This window comes from Cibotium barometz, chromosome 11 (assembly GCF_041138505.1).
Source record: "Cibotium barometz isolate CiBa-2024 chromosome 11, ASM4113850v1, whole genome shotgun sequence".
Classification (NCBI taxonomy): domain Eukaryota; kingdom Viridiplantae; phylum Streptophyta; class Polypodiopsida; order Cyatheales; family Cibotiaceae; genus Cibotium; species Cibotium barometz.
In genome coordinates, this window is record NC_141056.1 from 28,099,472 (window position 1) to 28,108,368 (window position 8,897).

The window sequence follows — 8,897 nt, forward strand, 5'->3', positions numbered from 1 at the left end:
TAATTCTTTATCATATGTGATATACTTAGTCTTGGGAGGTCAAAGTTTTTTACTCTCATAAGCTATGGGATGTCCATCTTGCATTACGACAGCTCCTATGCTTGAACCACTAGCATCAGTAAAACAACCACAAAGAAAGGTCCATCAAAATCCGAGAGTTGTAATACTCATGCATTAGTGACTTCTTTTAAAATATTAAAAGATTTTTATTATTTTCAGCATTCATTTATGCATGTTCACTTTCTTAAGAAGAAAAATCAAATGATGTGCAAGATATGTAAAATTTTTCACAAACCTAATAACTACATAAACCAAGAAATGATCAAAGCTCATGAATGTCTTTAGGTCTAGGCGAAGTTACTACGGTCTCAATCTTTTAGGGTCACCATTTGCAGAGGCTGTGTGGCCTAAGTATTCAATCTCTATCTGGAAGAAGGAACTCTTCTCTGGATTAAGATAAAGTTGGTTCTCCTTCAAAAGATTAAATACTATCTCTAGATGTTTCTTCAAAAGGTCTTAGGGTCACCATTTGCAGAGGCTGTGTGGCCTAAGTATTCAATCTCTATCTGGAAGAAGGAACTCTTCTCTAGATTAAGATAAAGTTGATTCTCCTTCAAAAGATTAAATACTATCTCTAGATGTTTCTTATGCGTGGCAATACTATCACTAAACACAAGTCTATCATCAAAGAACATTATCACAAAGTTTTGATATTTAAGAAAGATGTGATTCATCATGCAACTAAATGTAACCGGAGCATTAGTGAGACCAAAAGGAGTCAGTGAGACCTAAAGGAACTAGTGAGACCAAAAGACATCACTGAAAACTCATAATGGCATGGTTGCATTCTAAAAGCAGTTTTGTACACATCTTCCTCACACATCCTCACCTAAAAAAAAGGAAGTGCCTTTTCCTACTATGGCGAGCTTCGACGACGAGCGAGACCAAGAACCTTGGGACCTTTCTGTTGATATGGGTAACTCGGTACACCGATAATTCCATGAGCAGATGTGGGGTACATCGGGCTGCCGATGGATACTTGGTTCTTGCTGTTATAATGCTATGTTTTCCTACTTTATTCCGAATAGTTTACAACGAGGAAACTACTTTGAGTATGAATTGCTTTGATCATCCGCAGTCTAATGGGGTCAAACGGAGCGTATGAATCAGATTGTAGAGGATATGCTTCGTGCATATGTCTCTGGAAAAGTATCAAATTGGAAAATAGTTTGCCTATAATAGTTTTAAACATACGGCTATTGGTTTTAGTCCGTTCATGCTTATGTATGGGTATCAACCCAGGACACCTATTGATGTCGGTCTTAAGGACATCGAGCTTGATGCATTGAGGGATTCCTTGCGTGTATGCAGGAAATGTTGACCCGCCGTCCAGTATACCGGCACGACAAAACAGGCAAACAATTGGTTTTAGTCCGTTCATGCTTATGTATGGGTATCAACCCAGGACACCTATTGATGTCGGTCTTAAGGACATCGAGCTTGATGCATTGAGGGATTCCTTGCGTGTATGCAGGAAATGTTGACCCGCCGTCCAGTATACCGGCACGACAAAACAGGCAAACACACGCAAACAAATCATGCAAAAACAAGTTTATGCATGCAGTCATAAATGCATGTGCACATGTAATGGACAAAATCTCCTTCATGAAACTTGCACAAAAAGTTTCTGTTGGGCACAAAACTGGCGGGACAAAAACATGAATGTATATCCTAGTCTTCTTATGGAGTGATAATCCCATAGATAAGACGCCATCTTGGCCATACACGGGTGGCACCAACAAGCTCCCGTCCATACAACACGAAGCAGGTCACACGTGTGGCACAAAACTGGTTCCTGTCCATGTGACGCAATACTGGTCACACACAGGTGGCACGAATTTGGCTCCCATCCATGTGACACGAAAAGACTTGTCCTTTCACATGGGACACCGGGCCTGGCCCCATGTGAACATGGCACAAATCTGGCCGCTCTATGGAGTGACAATCCCATAGAAGTGGCTCTAGAAATGGAGATGGACCAAATGTGATACCATATTAATCTGAATGTGTCAAACGTCCCTGTGACCATTAAGTGTGAGCCAGGTATTCCTTCTCCTAGGCTCGGAACCGTCGAGCAAATTTTCGTATTGCCTTTTGAAGGCAATGGAATCGGAGTTGGACCGCCAACTCCAAGAATTGTTGCCATCTCGCTTCATCCGCCCCAATGTGTCGCCTTTTGCAGCACCGATCCTGTTTGTCAAGAAGAAAGATGGGTCTGCTCGTTTGTGTGTCAATTATCGTGTCCTCAATAAGCTAACTATCAAGAGTAGATTCTCGATGTCTCGAATAGATTATATTCTCCAGAGGAGGCTGAATGGAGTTAAGTTGTTCTCGAAACTCGATTTAAAGAGTGGGTACCACTAGGTGAGGATTGTGGAGGGGGACATCCCCAAGACAGCCTGTCGTACTACGGAACGGGCCCACTATGAATTTGTGGTCATGCCTTTTGGCTTGACGAACGCCCCAGCTACATTCAAATGCATGATGATGTGTGTATTCCAGGAAAGTGTGTGTTCATATTTCTGGTATTTTCAGCTACGATTGGGTAGCATGACATTGATGTGGAGAAAGTCTTGAAGTTGCTGGAAAGCAAGGAGCTCTACGTCAATGAGAAGAAGTGGGAATTTTATTTATTCGAGGTGCATTACCTTGGATATATAATTAGTGTAGAAGGCATTCGCCGACTTGATCCGGCTAAGGTGGCCAAGATTGTCAATTGGGAAGTACCTCAGACAGCTTATGACATCAGATCCTTTGTGGGTATATGCTAGGCATACTCCACCCACATAGACAAGTTTTCTGACCTCTCAGCGGATCTCACCAATCTGCTTAAGGGTGTCAAGACAAGAAGGCAACGAATTTGAATGACTCCACGAGCGTTGGAGGCATTCAAGAACCTTAAGGTGGCTTTATCAGAAGCACCTTGTTTAGCACTTGCCTCGTGGGACGAGCCATTTCACGTGATCACCAATGCGAGTAACATCGCAATTGGCAGTGTATTACAATAGAATGGTCATCCAGTAGCTTACATGTCTCGTAAGTTACTACCCGCAGAGAAGAATTACTCAGTCTACGATCATGAATGCCTTGCAGTTATAAAGGCCTTGAAACATTGGAAACATTTTCTTTATGGCCGTGACTTTGATGTTCACACTGACCATCAGGCATTACGTTGGATTCAGATAATGCCAAGTGCACAGTGGAGTGATCGACAACACTGCTAGAGATATTCCAGCAATTTAGTGGTATGATTGAGTATCTTCCAAGAAAGGCCAATCCAATGGTTGATGCTTTGAGCAGGAAGGGACAAGTGACTTTGATTCAGACCACTAGACTTGACCTTGTTGTTGGTACGGGACTAGACGACATGAAGCACATGTACGCGGATTTCGAGGAATTTGGTACACAGTGGGAACAGGCATTGGATGCCACATGACCATGCCACTTTTTTATACGCTATGGTTAGCTTTTCTACAAAGGCCGACTATGTGTCATGAAGTCGTTCAGGGAAGCTCTTCTCCATGATGCCTATGACGCCATTACAAGTGGTCGTAAGGGCATGAATTCGACTCTGGAGAGAAATTGGAATGGTAATATTATTGGCCAAGGATGAGGCGAGATGTGTTTACATATATACAACGTTGTGATATTTGTCAAAAGGTGAAAGCTCCTCGTGGAAAGAAGATAGGGTTATTACAGCCCTTGCCAATCCCTGAGGGTCCTTTCCAAGATATTTCCATGGACTTTGTCACGAATCTGCCTCCCAGTCCGAGTAAGGTAATACTCAGTGCCTAACTATAGTTGATAGATTTAGCAAATTTGTTATGCTTATTCCTTGTAGGGCCAATGTGACCGCCGAGGATGTTGCCCAGTTGTTCATTCGGCATTAGTACTCGATTGGTGGGATTCCTAGGACCATAGTGTCAGACCGAGATGCCAAGTTTACTAGTCATTTTTGGAGGGCATTGTTTGATAACTTTGGTACTAAATTGAATTTTTCTAGTGCATTCCACCCACAAACAGCTGGCCAAACAGAGATGTACAACGAGTTGGCCTTTGATGTGCTGAAGTGTTATGTCCCCACGATCAACAAGGTAAGTGGGCATCATATTTGCCTTTAGCTCAAGCTCTTTTGAACGATTCTTTTTCTTCAGCTATTGGCAGGACTCCATATGAGAGGCAGAGTTTGGAAGACCATTCCAGTCGCTATCGACCAGGACGTCGTCTTTAGTACCTGAAGCAAACAGAGTGACGGAGTCTTACCATGAGATTTTAGAGTTAGTAAAGACAGGTTCGCCAAAGCACAAGAGGCCTACACTCGATAGGCCAATAAAGACCGAAGGGATATGAAGTTTTCGGAAGGGGATTGGGTTTATCTTCGGATTATAAAGCAAAAAGGAGGTGGGCAAGTGATGCCCAAAGTTATCTTTCAGGAGCTTCCGACTTTTTCCCATCCAGAGAAAGATTAATGACGAGGTTTCAATGAAGTTCAAGCTACCTCTGAGTTGGACTATGCACGATGCGTTTCACGTCAGTTGGTTAAAGCCATATGTAGGTCCGATCCCTTCAGAAGTTAAAGACGAGGCGAAACCAGATATTATTGATGAAGCTGAAGTGATGGTTCCAGAATAGATCCTTTTGCACCGTTTCAAGCATGGCTCAAGCCGAAGGCAAAGACACTTTCTCATGAAGTTTCAGGACTGAGGGACCCACGAAGCGGTATGGCTTGATAAAGAGTTTTTCTACGACTATCCAGCATTATTGACGGATTATTTGGAGGCTATGATGTTCTCAAAACTCGATTTGAAGAGTGGGTACCGCCAGGTGAGGATTGTTAAGGGGGACATCCCCAAGACAGCCTTTCGTACGGAACGGGCCCATTATGAATTTGTGGTCATGCCTTTTGGCTTCACGAACGTCCCAGCCACATTCAACCACATTCAATTGCATGATGATGCGGGTGTTCTAGGAATTCATTGGAAAGTGTGTTCATATTTCAGGATGACATACTAGTATTTTCAGCTACGGTTGAGCAACATGACATTGATCTAGAGAAAGTCCTGAAGTTGCTGGAAATCAATGAGCTCTATGTCAATGAGAAGAAGTTGGAACTTTATTATTTGTTTGAGGTTCATTACCTTGGATATATAATTAGTGTAAAAGGCATTCGACTTGATCAAAAGGTTTGAAGGTCAAGGGCAGAGATCTATCTCAGCCAAAACAGGTTCAATCAATCTTTTATTTTCAGATTTTGCATCATTCTAATGAAAGCAAATACACCATTCATGGTGGGGGCCCTACAGAGTGTATTTGGGACCCAATACTGGTTGGAGCTAGACACATCTGCATTGCATTCTTGTATACCCTACGCATATAGGTTGCATATATTGAGCTTTTAGCAGTAGTGCTCCATCCATCACACCCCCCCACTAGCTCAGTACTTTCATAGTTTATTTCATGTTTATTTTGTCCTTTTTTTCTGGACATCCAGAGGACATTGACAGTTGTACATGGATTTGTCTCATAGGTCGAGTTCGGCCTCAAGTAGACGTTAATACAGATTTCTTTCTTTCACCTGGGCTCACCACCTCCGCCTCAGATTATCATGCTCTCACGGATGATCCACGGCAAACCCTCCATCCCACATGACATTGTCCGAGCGGAGTTTTTCGCACCTCCTCTACTAGTAGAGGCCCTATTGCAGACGATCTGCTTCAGAGATATGCCATTAGATCGACTCTCACATAGAGCTTTTGAGGCATCTAGGCAGCTTATAGAGAGTGGAGATAGGAGATCATGGTATTCATAGATGATACAGTGGCTCACTCAGCATGGTCTCGACATAGATCACCTGCCACCTTTCCAGTATGATATACATGCACCACACATCGAGCTTTCTCACAATGAGAGGAACAGAGTCCTTCGGTAGGATTTATGGCAGAAGCGATACACTCAGAAGACTTGGATTACACCTAGTCAGCCTCTACCGCCTGTGATGCTATATTACAAAGATCAATTTATGCGTATCTCAGCAGATGGATTCATTAAGTGACCCGGATATATGGATGTGTACATGCCTCACAGTGCCCGAGTGGCGATTGGCCAGCTCAGAGTGTCATCACACCAGCTTGAGATTGAGGCATGTAGGGCAGCACAGATCCCTAGAGTAGAGAGGATATGCAGACTATGCCAGGAGGAGGTTGAGAGTGAGGAGCATTATGTATGCAGATGCACAGCATAAAGTGACATTAGAGAGATACATCACCATCTTCAGTGGACATCCCTCACTCCGCCAGATCATGGAATCCGCAGACCAGCGCAGATTTGGCCAGTTCTTGCTAGAGACACAGCGCCACAGAGAGGCACTGATACAGACTCATACCACAGGGGGAGGTGGACGATAGCTCCAGCTCACTGATTTCTTCTAGAGATCTATCCCAGTCATAGTCACATGGGACGCAAAATGGGAACGTGGACGAAAAAGATTGAGAATGGCCATTCCCTGTGACTATAGAGTGACATGGGACGGGAATGGGAACGGGAGGGTGCTGCCATCCCCAACATTCCCGAGTCTAAAAATGCCCATTCCCTATGACTATGATCCCAGTGCCTACCTTGACACAAGAGGGGGTTACACTTCAGCGTGCTGGAGACCTCTGGAACAAGACGGAGACCAAGAGCACTAGGCTACCAGACTCCTAGACTACATTAGAGGGAGATCATAGTAGAGATATGGGCTCGACATCAGTACCATATCTAGGAGTGGCTAGCTCAGATCCATTCCCCCCCCCTCCCCCCCCGAACTAGCTCAGTACTTTCATAGTTTATTTCATGTTCATTTTGTCCTTTTTTTTCTGGACACCCAGAGGACATTGAGAGAGTTGTACATTGATTTGTCTCATAGGTCGAGTTCGGCCTCTAGTAGACATTAATACAGCTTTCTTTCTTTCTTCTCTCTCTCTGTCAGAGGAGTACCAGCTAGAGATTGAGATTCAGCAGTTGAGGCCAGGATTTGCCAGTTGTGCCAGATGGAGCTAGAGATAGAGTTACATTACATATGTCACTGTCCAGTATATTATGAGATACGAGGCCGTTTTCACTGCCTGTTCAGAGAGGGTTTCAGACCACTTTCCAGAGTCATGAGATACCAGGATCAGAGATGCCTCGGATTATACTTGCTAGAGCTGCGTAGACATACAGAGGGTCTCTTGAGAGGGAGGGGATCAGAGAGGGAGAGACACCTACAGAGGCAGATTACAGACTTCTTTCGACCAGAGATTGAGCAGTCAGGCCAGTAGGCATTGCAGCTAGCCCCAGAGTATAGCCGCACCACAGAGGTACACTGATTGATCGGGCTATAGAGCTGGGGTAGTCCAGGCGCCCCAAGATGAGAGGCCCATCTCGACACCGGCGGAGACTACAATAGAGGATGAGGACCATACTAGCACGGCATGGGAGATGTCCAGTCAGAGTACTCACCATGGAGGGCATTGAGGATATCCGCCAACCGATGAGAGACATCTTTGGATAGTGATGTATATGATGCTTACCTTTGTTGCTGGAGTTTTCCTTCCTAGATGTTATCCATTAGGAGCTCCTAGGACCTTACTTTTCCTCATAGTTGTTGTTTCAGTTTCCGTTAGTTGTTTAGTTATTTTAGCTTTTCTTACACAGACATTGTATCAGATCCACCAATTGTTGTAACCTTTTGGTCTCATAGGTCATTTTGGCCTTTTGAGGACGTTAATATATCATTTTATTTCTCTCTCTCTCTCTACCCTCTCTCTCTCTCTCTCTATTTTCTACACATCTATTCTCAATTTTGTGTGTTATTCTCGTCTCGTGAAATGTTTGTTGATTTCTGAGCATTGAAGTTACCGATCTCCTCCAGAAGCTTTCGCATGTTGCAAAAGGACACAGTTCTATAGGGAGTGCCCTAAGAAGACTACCACTCCATAGACAACCACCCCCACATCCACGGCTTTAGTCTTAGCGGCTGCCCCTAGTTCTTCGAATCCCAGTGCTTCGGTTGGTGCAATCATTAGCCGGGAGCTCGAAGATAAGCAGAAGGGTGCCCATGACCAGGAGTATGAGCGCAACGAATTGCTCAAGACCTTTGGCTATATAGGTGGCCAGATAGTTGTTGTCTTGTTTGATAGCGGCCGCACGGAGGATGTGGTCACGGAATCGGCCCCTTGGCGAGCTCGTTTCGTTTTGACTTCAGTGGACAAGCAAGTTGAGGGATTTAGCACAGGCATGATGACGAGCATCAAGTTTGAGGCTCAGAGTGCTAGGTTAGTCATTTAGGGGGTAGAATTTGTGCGTGATTTTATGGTTGCCCCTCTTGTAGGTGCAGACATAATTTTGGGCGTTGAGTAGTTTCATAAGTTCGAGCCAAATAGCAAGTGGGACAAGCACACTTTCGTGGTTGATCAGAATGTGTCTAAAGCCCTAGTGACCATTAAGTGTGAGCCAAGAATCCCGAAATTTCCTCTCATAAGCCATTTACAAGCTAAAAGAGAAATTAGGAAAGGCGCACAGTGTGCAATGATTTACATCCAGACTACCCAGATGGTGGCCGAGAAGCACCAGGTTCTCCATGACAAGTTCGAGAAGATTTTTCTTCGGGACAATCTCCCTTCTCGGCTCCCCTCATCTAGACCGGAGGACCACAAAATAGACCTCCTCCAGGCTCAGATTCCTCGAGCAAGTTTCGATACCACCTTTCCAAGGCAATGGAATCGGAGTTGGACCGTCAACTCGGCAAACTGTTACAATCTGGCTTCATATGTCCCAGTGTGTCGCCATTTGCAACTCCGATTCTGTTTGTCAAGAAG